Genomic DNA, 14,288 nt, shown 5'->3' with positions numbered 1-14,288 from the left:
TCCAGCTCTCATAGAGGCCCTTCCAATTCTATGATTCCAGTTCAAAAGAAGGAAGCATTGGGAAAGGTAAAGGGTGGCCTAGAACACAACGGAGCATGGTTCCCACAGGAGACACTTATGGCCACCAACTGAGATGGATTTAAAAGAAGAGCAGACGTGTTCATGAAGGATAAGGCTATCAACAGCTACTAGTCATGAGAGCTGTCAGAGGCAGTATGCCTCTGAACACCACTTGCTGGGAATCCCTGGTGAGCAAAGTGTTGTTGCATGCATGCCCTGCTTTACAGGCTTCCCATGGGCATCTGGCTGTGCAGTGTGAGTTCAGGATGCTCAACTAGGTGAGCCATTGGCTTGATCTGGCAGGCTCTTCTTGTGCACTCATAGTTTGTTCTGTTTGAAGGTGCCAAGTAGAGGTTCTGAGGTCAGCACTTCCTTAGCTGATTCATAGTTATAAGCAGTAACAATGGAGCTCCTTCTCTGTGATACAAGCCTATGGTAACCCAGGAATATGTTTATGAAGGTCAATAGCATGCTTCCTTTCCATGCAAACATTGCCTAGCTTGTGAATAACAATGTGGTCAGAGATGAGATAATAGCGTTTTACTGTCTTAGTGTTGAAAATAAAGTTTACCAATTACTTATGCTTTAAAAGTGCATTAAAACTTATTTCAGTTCAGGTAGGCACTTAGGGCCAGTTCTCATGTTAGGATTTGTGGTTGGGATGACCGTCACCATTTGACTTTGATGCAACATCAACATGTGGTGCCTATTTCTTCTGACTATGGGTTGTATCCAATGGTAGCTTTGCCTTAGCAGAGTGTATTTTCACATTGGATTACAGTACTGCATTTTGGCCAATCCCTCCTACTCACTTAAACCCTCTACCACCACAACCACCCGAAAATGGGTGCTGGGAGACTCTGGAAAAGAATGGGATGGAGCATGGATGGCTACAGTAGGGATCAGTGACAATCAAAAGTCCTGACTTCTGCACAAGCAGAAGTGCTTTCTGCTCATGCAAAGCTACTGTTGGAGAGAGGACCCCATCCATTAGCCCTATGTGGTGAGATAAGAGTTGGGTAAATGATTTGTGGTTAGGAAGTAACTTTTGATTGAAATCCTTTCTAGAACATGGTAAAGAGAACATGGTAAATCTCATATCTTACCCTACCCTATGGAAGTTCATCCAGAAGAAACATTAGCAGCTCAAAAAACAAAACAAAAAAACAAACCCAAAACAAACAAAACCCCATTCTGTGGCAATTCTACTATAATCAAAAAAGAACATGAGAATCATATTGCATTCTTTGTTCTTTTATATTATTAATATGATATATTCTAAGAAAACTCATTGAAATAGCAACAGTTGCTTGTATTTGAGTGACTTGGAATACAGCTCAGTTAGCTTAGTTCTCTAGAGATCACCACAGGGGGAACTCCTTACAAGCCAGAATGAACACAAAATTGGAAATGGAAACAAGAGAATGTATATTTTGGGGATAAGTGAACTGGCAGAGTCCAAACTTATTCTAACAACTATTTCCTTTCTGTGCTCCAGGCTTCTGATCCTCTATCACTTGCCTTTCCTCGTTTGTCTGCAGGTATTACATCAGATCCTCAGCTTTAGTAATGTGCATATATGGTCTGCTAAATGAATATTTTATTTATTTATTTCTCATTTATTTAATCCCCTTTCCTATTAGAAAAAAAGCCTCTTGAGGTGGTATACCACAGAAAAAGAATAAAATCAACACTTAGAAGCCCGTGCTGCAAAACACACCAAAAATACAACATTAAAATTTACCAAATCCTGTCTAAAACCAATCACTATTGATGTACTTAAACCAAGGAGGTACTTAATGTTGGATTGAATTAACCACTAAAGATATGCCCCTTTATAGTATCATATTACATGCTGAGGTGCTTGCAGCTGACCACCCCTGAACAAGATTGTGAGGGAATGTTCTTTAATTGATTTGATGAGGGAATGAACAGGTAGAAAGCAGGGGGGGGGAGAGCCAACACTGACCAGTTTCAGCAGCTAGCCGGAGAGTTGTGAGATCCGGTTGTTCAGAAAAGGCTGGAAGTGTGCATAAGTCATGAAGTGGCAGTGTTAGGACCCGGTGCCATAGGTGTGACTAGAACAAATGTCAAAGATACATTAAACTTTCAAGCCCGTTACTTACCATTTTGGAGCGACACGCAAGCTACCATTCCCAAAGTGGAGATAGTTGTGAGATTCCACTATAAAGCCAAGATGGTTAGCAAATGGATAGGGCGTCATTTTCTCAGGGCAATCAGGTTAATTTGGATCACTTGAGTGCTCTTGGTTTTATGACCTCCACGGTGCATATCACAGCTTGCATAGCACATGAGAGTACTTATGTCAATAACAATCTGAACAACACATCATTTTGGTGCAGTCACCTCTTATGATCACACAGCTCTTTCCCCTCTTTCTTCCACTTCTGTCTCCTTGTGGATTGTAGTCTTCATTATCAAAATGGCACGTAGAGACTCATGACTGCATATTTCTAATAATACTTCTCCATGATTTTTTTTTAAAATAGAAAGATCAGAATAAAGCTTCTAAAATTTGTTATTTTGAACTCAAATGATGTAGCTCCAGAGGTTTTTATTGGTAAAGTCTGTGACTTGAATTATATAAATAACATTTTTGATGCATTGAAACTCTGGGACTGGACATAATTGTTTTCTAACAGTAAGAAGATCTTTTTCTTTTTTGCCATGGTTTTGGTTTTATCTGGATGGGCAGGAATCTATTTTCAATGCAGCATTCAACCTGGGAGGGCAGAATGTATCTTCAATGTTGTAAAGGGTTGTTTTTTTTTAATTTTGAAATGATTATATATAGAGTATCATCTCCTATATTTCAAATATCATCTAATCCATCATTTTTGTGATTGCTACACATTGATATTGTCATGCAGGGAGATTCTGATCTGTGACTGCAATCTGGAAAACAACCAGAACAGCAGAAACAAAAGCATTTGTGCTTCTGCCAGGGTGCTTGGTTTGCAGACCAGAATCCTCTCCAAGCCAATGACAGAGTAGAAGGAACTTGGACTTAGTCTCATAACTACTCAAACCTCTCCTTCTCAGGAGGACATCCAAACTGTGAAAGGATTCACTCAAAAGTTCTATATAGATAGCAGAAGATTCAGATTAGATTTGCACATGGAGACCCATTTGGTGTACAGATCATTGTCACCGAATCAGTTCAACTGGTTATAATCCAAAGATACATGGAGCTCTTTCAAGAATGGATAGTTTGAAATTAAAAAAAAAAACTTGATGTATTTCACTTTATTCATGTATTTAGCTAGATGACCCAGAAGCTGTATGCCGGCTCCCTCGGCCAGTAAAGCGAGATGAACGCCACAACCCCAGAGTCATCCGTGACTGGACCTAACGGTCAGGGGTCCCTTTACCTTTACAAGACTAGAAGCCAATACAAACATACATCTACCAAAAAAATAGGGTACCACTCCATGGTAGAATTGGAAGCTCTTCCTTAAGAGCAGAAGAATGTGGAACATTTTACTATTGCCTCACTGAATTCTTGTTTTAAAATCAAGCTTATGTGGAATCTAAAGCAACATGACAGCAATGTGCATGATGTCAAGGTCTTCTTCTGTTAAGATCTTTGCATAAGCTAATTGTTTCTGCCTACAGATGAATAAATGAGAAGGGCTGGCAATAGTTTTGAAATAATATGACCCAGAAACAGACAATGGAAACAATGGGCATATAGATAAAGTGGGCCTGAAGAAAAGGCAAGTGTTATACTTTTGCTTTAACATCTAAGCCCCCAGGAATGGGCATCTTCGTTATAACATGGCAAGTGCATGCGTCTCTAAATGCAGGTAGGATCAACCGGAAGGAAAAGGGATTTCCCCACAGATCTGGTAGATCTTTGAATCCAGGCTTTAGATATTCTTTGTGAGGAATGTGACTCTGTGGTGTTACACAATGTACCTTTTTTGCCTTTTACAATGTACATGTCAGGGAGAGGCAAACTGGAAAAGATGAAAGGACAGGAACCAGCAGTTATAGAGAGCCTAGAGAGATTATCAGCAGCTTGTCATCTGACAGTGGGTCTGACGTAGAGGGGGAGGAGGATGAGCCTAGCACAAGTCATTCAGTACTCAGAGGAAGTAAGGGGAGGAGTTTTCGCAGACTTGCATGCTGGGTGCGGAAAAGGAAGAAGAAAGATTAGAGGCAGCAACTGCGCACAAGGGGGAGGACGCTAATTGAAACGCTGGAGATGTACGTTTGAACTTTGTCAGATAAATCAAATAGTTTGGAACTGGCCGGAGTCTTATCTATGCCAGCTGGACAACTTTAAGCCTCTGACAGTACATGCCTAAATACTTCAGTAACACAGGACAAATTGATAAGCTAATTGTAATCAGTATATACAAGAAAATGTAAAAGGGTTTGATGGCCCACCAAGCCAAGCATAGACTACAGGCCATCTTAGATGGCCTACCAGAGTTGGTTAGACCTCTATTTTTTTGCTGGCTTCCTGGGTTATTCACGCACCACTATGCACAATGGTAGGTTCATAAAATCATAGAATTGTAGAGATGGAAGGTACCACGCATGTCATCTAGTCCAACCCCCTGAAATGCAGGAATCTTTTTGCATTTAGCTTGGTAAGCCACAAGCTCTAGATGACTACTTGAAATCAATGACAGTGATAGACAGAGTAAAGGTAAAGGTAAAGGGACCCCTGACCATTAGGTCCAGTCGTGACTGACTCTGGGGTTGCGGTGCTCAACTCGCTTTATTGGCCGAGGGAGCCGGTGTACAGCTTCCAGGTCATGTGGCCAGCATGACTAAGCTGCTTCTGGCGAACCAGAGCAGTACACAGAAACGCCGTTTACCTTCCCGCTGGAGTGGTACCTATTTATCTACTTGCACTTTGACATGCTTTCAAACTGCTAGGTTGGAAGGAGCAGGGACCGAGCAACGGGAGCTCACCCCGTCACGGGGATTCGAACCGCTGACCTTCTGATCGGCAAGTCCTAGGCTCTGTGGTTTAACCCACAGCGCCACCAGTGTCCCTGATAGACAGAGTAGTATGAAATAATTGTTTTAAACTTAGATTTTGGTGCAGAGATGGGAACTATTTTTAGTACACCGTCTTTAAAATGTACAACACAGACAAAATAAAGTGTGTCATGCCATCAGCCCATTAAAAAACATTTCGCCCCATGTGCATTTTTTATCAGATCCCTTTGGCAGGTAGCCAAAGGGTGTTCACAATACGCATGCCAGAATCACATACTCCCTTGCAATGGCTCTGTATTTATATCTGCCTAATTGTATAAAGGCAGCTGTGAAAGCCACACTGTCAGGTTGAATGCTGCAAGGATTTAGTTCCTTTGGGTTGTACTCACACCAAGCTACTTGCACTTAATACCATAGATTTAAATTGTGTCTTACAGTAGCCATTCCTAACTTTTCACATTGGTTTCAGTGGGACAGTACAATTAACTTAGTCTGCATCCAGCCCTTCATGTTTTACTTAAATTTATCAAGGGAAAGGGAAAAGGTGGGGTTGCATTACCTAGGAATGGGACATTAATGGGCAGGATAGTCATTAGAGATAAAGATTCCTTTTAGACAAGACAATGCCAACTTAGGATCTCCTCTTTTTTTATTCCAAAAAGAAGTATAGAAGAAGTAACTCAAGAAAACATATATTCATTAAAGCAACTAGCCTCAGAACAGTTCTTTTGTTGCCGAAGGAAGAAAATTACCCATCTGCTAACTTTTAAGAAAATGTATTAAGACAACCTTCTTTTATTCCGTCTATTTTAACTCCATACGCTTGAAGAAAAGACTCCTTTTAAATAGAGTTATTCTTTTTCAGCAGTACTAGACATCCTTTTGTCTGGCAAAGCACCTTCCTTTTTCACCGTTTATTTCTTTAACATGTATTTGTTTAAGTGGCTTCCATTCTATTAATTGATGTTTTGTGTCTGCAAATGCATTTCCTCTTCTCCACCCCGCAGCCAGATTAAAAAGGAAATAAAAAAATAAAAAAATAAAAACAGGCATTTGTTTAAATGGGATTTGCTTTTCTGCGCCTTTTCCCTTCTTCCCACCCACCCCCTCCCTTTGCTGGGGAAGGAGACTCTTGCTAACGTGTGGTTGACATAATGAGTCCCATTAGCTCTCAATTCAGCATGCTTTTTGACCAGCTCCCTTTTAATGACTATGCTTTCCTCAACTGCTCAAGTTTTGGGAATAAGGGGGAGGGGGGAGGGGGCACTGTTCACACTCCTGGATTTTAATACATGTTTACACCCCACTAACTCGTTTTATCCTTCGCAGGACAGCAACACCTTTCAATTAATGTTACTGTTGAGCTCCAAAAGAACGAGGGACGAGCGCATGTGCGCAGGGAGACAAAAGGTGTTCTGGGGTTTTTAATTTATATATTAGGAAATAGAGACTAAAGCTTTTATTAGTGCAAAGCTGTAGTTTGTATTCAAATATTTCTGAAGATTCCTCCTCCCGCACTACCACCACCATTGATCTCCCAGTTAACTGAAAAGCAAGAATTAACCTCAATGACAGTGCTACTAGCTTTGAGTCTATTTTGGCCTGTTCTTTAAGTAAAAAGAGCAACCTAGATGAGAATTTTGTGCTTCACTGGATATTGAAAGATGAGGCAATAAACTGCTAAACTTGAGTAATCACACGCTCCCAGAGGAATGCCTCAAATGGGGTTGGTCAAAAACCTTGAAATTCTAGCCTTCTGCACACTGCCTGGGCTTTAACATTTGATGAGATTCATTATAGTGGGGGACTGAATACAAGTGTCTTCTGATTACAGACCTTCCATTAAAAGTTCCCACCAGTGTGCCTTTCCATAGAAGAGCATCAATGGGATTAAAATCTCAATTCACCCCAGTCAATTCTCCAGTAACACGATTTCATTAGAGGCAGGCAGGGAGGAAAATGGACTCGAAAGCGCTGAAACAGCTGGTGTATAAATTATAAAGTGTACTTTCGACTAAGTGAACACACCTTCCGCTCAGCCACATTACTAATTAATGTGTAGGGTAGCCGATTTTATGTAAATTGTATTCTTCCTCTCTCCTGTGCTTTGGTTAACAACAGGTTTTTTGGGAAATATTGGAAAAAAGAAAGATTATGCAAAGCTATCATCATATGAAAATAACGTATTAACATACTGCCTGTGAACTGTATCCAATCAGTTCCTTTTCACTGGTGTGTGTACAAAACAATTAAAATCAAATTTATATTGCACTTCTTTAATATATTCCGGTATTAATATAATCAACGAACAAGTGTTAAAGAGTCTTACAGGCCTACTCTGCTTTAAGATGATACGGTTACTCTTGGGGGGTAGTGAATATTTTCATTTTAAGGGACAATTTTTCAAAACAAGGTTTTTTTGTTTTTTGTTTAAAGAAAGATCAGCTACCCATTTGTGTGGTTGCTGTCTTATTTTCACAGGGCCAAATTATGATATCTTTTAAACACGCACACGTATGCATTGTCCTAAGGTCCAGTTTCAATCATCTTCCATCCATGCTACCTGAAGCACATTGGGTTTTAATTATGGAATATTGCTGAGTATCTGCTAAATGATACCACCAAATTATCCAGATAAACCCTCAGGCTGGTTGTAATAACAGCTGTTATAATGTCAACCAGACCTATGCAAGCACAACAAGGACCTCTGCTTTGAAATCAAGCCAACTCTCAAGGTTTCGCTAAGTGACCCGGGGATTTTACCCCTGACAACACGTTCTCTGTAAAATCTGCATTTTTTAGAATTAGATTCTGTGTCTTACCAGCCCATTCTGAAAACGTCAGCTCAGTCAGTGGTGCTGTTGTTGCTCTCAGAGGATTCAAACTTGTTATTTAGTGGTACCTTTCTATGGACAACAATGAAATTATTGTAAACTAACTCTAACACTGCTTTAACATGCACCCTTCCTGGTACGGGTGGCCACCGTCTTCACAGTTGTTTATAACCTGATACAGACAAATGCGAAGAGTTTCCAGCAATGTAGTTTTGCTCTTTGATGGGGATGAGCAAATCTGTATATTTCTCATTCACTTCGTTTCCACATGTTCACTTTCAAAAATAATCTGCAGATTCCACACACAAACACACACCCGGAAGTGCCCTCAAAATATTTACTTGTATGTTTAATTTAATATGGATTTAAATGGGTGGATTCTTTTTGTACATATATAAATCTCTGTATGCTCTCAAAGCATGTACTGAAAAGCATATTTTGAGAAGTTTAAATTATGCGAAGCTGCATCGCAATGTTCAGAGAATCAGAAAACTGGAGGATAGGTAGATTCCAATTAGTCCAAGTGGTACGGATGAGTCCATTTCCTATGAGGATTTTCCAAAATTGAATGTCTCAAGCATCCTTTCTTGCTGGCATGTTCACAAACCATGCAAGTGACCTCCCGTCCCCTCAGGGTCTGGGTGTTGCTTTTGTGTTTTGTACTCATGCCAGGCAACCATCTAGGAATCACAACAGGGATGGGCAAATCTGTCAATTTTGGTTTTCTAAGTTGCTCGTTTTTCAAATCATAAATTCAGTTCTTCAGGTTTTTAAAGGAAGATACTTATTAAAAAAAAACCCCTCCTAATACTGTATTGACCCAATACCTGAATATAAGCCGCACCTTTAAAACTGGAGGAGGGAAAGAAAGAAAGAAAAAATACCCAAATATAAGCTGCTCCATTCTTCGCTGCTCCTGTCTGCATATGGGGGGGGGGGCTGCGCTGCGTTGCCAACGGTCTTTCCGCTTCCTTGCTCTCTCCCCTCCCGGCCTTGGGGGAGAGGATGGGGGACTATGTGCAGGATGGGTGCCACTTTGCCACGCTGTTTGCCCCGCGCTCCTGGCTGCATACTGTAAGATCGCGAAGTGGTGGAGTCTCCTTCTTTGGAGATCTTTAAGCAGAGGCTTGACAACCATATGTCAGGAGTGCTCTGATGGTGTTTCTTGCTTGGCAGGGGGTTGGACTCAATGGCCCTTGTGGTCTCTTCCAACTCTATGATTCTATGATTCTATGATTTATGAATATAAGCCACACTTTAACTTTTCACGGTCGGGATTTGGGGAAAATGTGAGGCTTATATTCAGGGCAATACGGTATGCTTTATGCGCTTTTGACTAATATACACAATTTTTCAAACACTTTCCCTAGATGTAGCATTTCCCCACCCTAATATATGCCTTTAAATACACATTTTATCCTCATATACACATTTTTGTACATGGTGTTGGTCAGGAGAACTGCATCACAAAATTTAGAAACGTTGATGATTTGGAAGGATACTCGTGTTTTGGTTTGCGTATTGGTTTGAAAAGTGCAAATTAGGTAGCATCTCGTTGTAATGCAAATGAAGTCAAATTTGTCCTTAAACCTTAAATTGCATGTATGCCGTGACAGAAGAAAGGTGGAATATAAAAGTAAGAAAATAAGTAAAATAAATGAATCAAGAGAACCAGAAAGTCTTTATGCATACACAGATGAAAGCAAGAACAACTCTAGAAGCAGAAGCAGCAACCTAAATGCTAAAGATTTGTGTAAAAACTTAATAGTTACTATGTCCATAGCAAAACAGAACAAAAATAGATTTTCTCTCATCTGTAGGGATGCTTCCAAAATTTCACTTATCCAGATCTCAATCTGGTATTGATGTATCAGAATACTCAGTCCTCATTCCCAAGTGGAGCCAGCATGTTATAAATTTGCTATTTGTCACAAGCTTTCATTTTCTTTTACTTATTTCATTATTTCAGGATTTATAAGCTGCTCTACATTCAAAGGACACCCAGGCGCTGCAGAGAAACGTAACGTTTATCCTGAAACGTCATTAAAATGTTTAAATAAATAAATAAATTATTAATAAATAAATAAATAAATAATTTCTACCCTGCCCATCCGGCTGGGCTTCCCCAGCCACTCTGGGAAACTTCCAACAAAAGTTTAAAAATACATTAAAACATCAGTCATTAAAAACTTCACTAAACAGGATACCTTCAGATGTCTTCTAAATGTCAGATAGCTGTTTATCTCTTTGACATCTGATGGGAGGGCGTTCTACAGGGCAGGCATCACTACCGAGAAGGCCCTCTGCCTGGTTCCCTGTAACTTTGCTTCTCGCAGTGAGGGAAGTGCCAGAAGGCCCTTGGCACTGGACCTCAGTGTCTGGTCAGAATGATGTGGGTGGAGACGCTCCTTCAGGTATACTGGGCTGAGGCCATTTAGGGCTTTAAAGGTCAGCGCCAACACTTTTAATTGTGCTTGGAAATGTACTGGGAGCCAATGCAGGTGTTATGTGGTCTCGGCAGCCGCTCCCAGTCACCAGTCTAGCTGCTACATTCTGGATTAGTTGTAGTTTCCAGGTCACCTTGAAAGGTAGCCCCACATAGAGCACATTGCAGTCATTACAGTCCGTGGGCAGGTAGGGTCTCAGCCTGCGTACTGGATAGAGCTGGTAGACAGCTGCCCTGGACACAGAATTGACCTGCGCCTCCATGGACAGCTGTGAGTCCAAAATGACTCCCAGGCTGCACACCTGGTCCTTCGGGGCACAGTTACCCCAGTCAGGATCAGGGAGTCCCCCACACCCGCCTGCCCCCTGTCCCCCCAAAACAGTACTTCTGTCTTGTCAGGATTCAACCTCAATCCATTAGCCGCCATCCATCCATAAAAACTTGCCAAGAATTTCACACTGTAGAAATAAAACGGACTAAATTGGGAAGGCTTAGGAGAAAACTAATTTTCGACCATTGACAAAAAACATATTTGCTTTGCATCTAAGTCAGAGGAAATAATTGCAGTTGATGGTGCTGTCGCAGCACTGAAAGCAGAGGCTCAAGTCCCAGCATGCTTTACTGCAGGGGCATTGGGGACTATCAACAGACCTTCATGGCTGTTGGTAGAATGTAGGGGGAGATGTGGCTTCTCAGATACCCCAGTCCAGAACTGTATAGGGTTTATTTTCTGGTAGTGAAACCTCTTGTGCCCATGAGGAATTCCTATTCTTTTCGATGGGGCTTGTGCAGGGGAATCTCCTGGTGGACTGCATCCTTAGTAGCGGTTTTTTGTAACCCAAAGACTCCAGTCAAGAAGATTAGGTGTCTGCATACCATTTTCCTGAAATGATGGGAAATGCTAATCGTGTTATGAAAAGAGCCATTTTGTGAAATGAATAAGGTGAGAACCACTGAAGCAGCTCTGAATCTCATTCTGAATAAAACCTATGTTTCTGTGCCAGGTGGTGGTGGTGGTTTGGTGCGGAGTCTTCACTTCTATGAATGACTCGACTGTTGAAGTCATCAAAGAAAACAAGTCACTAGAAAGAGCGTAGAATCACAGAGTTAGAAGATCACCTAGTCCAACTGCTGCTGGGTGCAGGAGCTGCAGTGCAGAAGGCCACAACAGCACCCCACAACTGCCCAGCCTCTGCTGTTACACCAAAGGACAGCCCAGTCCTTCTTGAGGCAGGCTGTTCCACTGTTGAACAGGTTCTCCTAGCTCTGAGCCAGAATCTGCTTCTCTGCAAGTTCCTCTCATTGGTTCTACTCTATCTTCAGCGTGACAGCCCTTCAGATATTTGAAGACTATTTTCATGTCTCCCCTTAACCTTTTTCTTCCCTAGGCTAAGCAAGTCCAACTTTTGTAACTGTTCTCCACAGGACTAGTTTTCCAAACCCCTGGCCATTCTGGTTGCCCTCCAATACAGAAGCCACTTCTGTTTATCACTATGTGAAGTACTTTAGCTGATGTGGCAGTGTAACCAAACCAGTAAAAAACCAAGTGAGCTGGTATTTTCACTTTAAAACAGACTTCTAATAATTAAAAGTAGGACTGTGCAAAGCCCAGTCTGTGCCCCCCGGATCAGGCCAATCTGCTATGTGATGCCCCATGGACCACTCATATTGGAGCCATTCCCATTCTGCAAAATTGCGGAGTGATGGGTTCAAGGGGTTTTTTTTTAAACCAATTTTAACATCAGGTTAAAAGAGAGTATCAAAATACAATCTGAAATCCCTCCCCCCCAAAAAAGCATTGGTTACGCACGGTCCCCTCTCACTCCAATCCTGTTTTAACCCCAGTTTCATAACCAAAATAGATTAAAATATTTCAAGGGATGGGAGGAAAGGGTACAGGCTATGAGATTTTTAGGTAAATGGAGAGGCAAAGGGAGGAATGACCGGGCAGGCCTTGTGGAATATAAACTGGGTTTACTTAAAGCAAACAACTTCGTTTACTAGTAGGCAAATTGAGAGACCAGCAGAAATTAGACTGAATTGGAAAATATGGTACTATCCAAAAGAAGCAGGATCAAAGACTTAATTGCCCAGGTCCATCTTCAACTCACTGGGAATGAAATGGGCTCCCTTCAGGGAATAAAAGAATGCTGGAAGCCAGATTTTAATTACCAAGTCAAGGAAGACACATAGCAAAAATTAAATATAAAAATGGGAGAATAAATGTATGTGCTTGATCTTGACATGAGCAGAGAAAACAAGTCTTAAAATCACTTTTAGATGCCTCCCGATACCTATTAGATTGTTGCATATCACACATACATCTTCCGAAGGTGTTGGAGATGCAGGGCCTCAAAAACTACTTACTTCCACAGGTGGTGGACCTGTCCTCCTGTGGAAGGATCATGGGGGCAGGTTCTTGAGGAAATACAAAAAAATTACTCATCAATTCCATCCCTCCAAATGCATCCAGTTTGGCTCAAGGCTCAATCAAATCTGGTGCACAACCCTACTAAAAACTGCATTTTCCCATTAGTATTTGTACATAAATTAAGTATATTGCAAAGCAAAAGTGTTTGCTGGAATGGCAACGTGGACATTCTCTCCTTTAAATTTATTCTTCTTACAGTCTTGCCAAGTTGGAAATCGTCTATGCAATGTGTTTCTTGGTGATCCTTTTTCGAGAGTCAGCTAAATTCATCTGGCTTTGCCAGGATAGTTCCAGTGCTCTTCTGCTGGGAAGTTTTCATTTCATGATCCGCACATCACAAGACATAAAGGCAAGAAAAATGAGGGGATGCCTGGGCTTCCCATGTGATGGATGACTTCAACACTAAATTTTCTTTTTGCTTTCCTGCTTTGTTTAAAGCAACATAAAGAAAGGTTCTAGATACAGGTAGGTAGCTGTGTTGGTCTGCTGTAGTCAAAACAAAACAAAAAGTCCTTCCAGTAGCACCTTAGAGACCAACTAAGTTTATTATTGGTATGAGCTTTTGTGTGCATGCACACTTCTTACAGAAAGGTGTGCAGGAGAAATTCATTCCGTTCACATTTTAATGCAAACTTATAAAATTTACAGTTCCCAAAGCAACATGTGGACCAAATCATAGCTTTCTTTCAAAATGTGCACTTCTTTGAATTTCAACCACAGAATGTAAACAAAATTCTATGCATTGTAAAAAATATGTGAGGGTAGCCGGTGGGACTCAAACCATCGGTACGTTAGTGACTTGCTCTGCATGTCCTGACAGGCTGCAGCAGATTGAGCAGATGTGGCCAATAGTGCAGTTTCTGCAGGTGTGATGGAGGGAAGTGAGGGGCAGATGGGGATAATCAACCTGGGAAGGTAGCCCATCTAGGAGAAGGAAAACTCTGATCCTAAACTTCTGCTGACATGAGAAAGGCTTTGGGAGTAAACCCTGAGGGGGGGGGGGACACAATACTTGCTACATTCCAGGACATACAGTATTTGGATGGTGTCTGGTATGCCTCCTTCCAGCAACTCCTGCAGACAAGTTGGAGCCAAACCTATTGCTCTGTTTTACTTTGGACCATATCAGTGAGGCCAAGGGACAGCTCAGGTCCTCCATAGACACACTGCCCGGGTGTGAGCCTCCGACAGGTCTCCGACTTTGGCTGCAAAAATAAGAAACTGTGAGGAGGGGAGGATTAAATTGACAGATTCCTCCACCCCTATGTACAGACCTCAGTATGATCAAGATCTTGAGCTTTGTTTGATTTCTGGAGACAATTCTGAAACTGGGAAGTAGAGTTCCTGGATCAGGCCAACAACTGAACCAACCTCCCACCCATCCGTCCTTTTAGGTAAATGAAAAAAGTCAGTATTATGTAATTGTAATTAAGCAGACAGCTGAACATGTAGCTGGCCTGATAGTTGGTACATTGTTCCAACAGCATCGCAGAAAATAGACTAGGGCTAAGGTGAAAAGCCAAGTCTTAAAAATGTACAG

General features: G+C 41.4%; 1 long non-coding RNA gene across 1 annotated transcript in view; it reads left to right on the top strand.

Annotated features, from left to right (window-relative positions):
- LOC310666311 overlaps positions 1-14,288 on the top strand; it is a 446,582-nt gene that overhangs the window by 106,392 nt on the left and 325,902 nt on the right. Inside the window, exon 2 of the long non-coding RNA XR_014505877.1 lies at positions 10,364-10,432. This is a non-coding gene — a long non-coding RNA (uncharacterized lncRNA). The remainder of the gene's footprint in view (positions 1-10,363; positions 10,433-14,288) is intronic.

The sequence above is a fragment of the Podarcis tiliguerta genome, assembly GCF_965153285.1.
Source record: "Podarcis tiliguerta genome assembly, chromosome: 1".
Lineage (NCBI taxonomy): Eukaryota > Metazoa > Chordata > Lepidosauria > Squamata > Lacertidae > Podarcis > Podarcis tiliguerta.
Note: the sequence above shows the minus strand (reverse complement) of the source record. Positions and strands in the feature narration are given on the sequence as shown.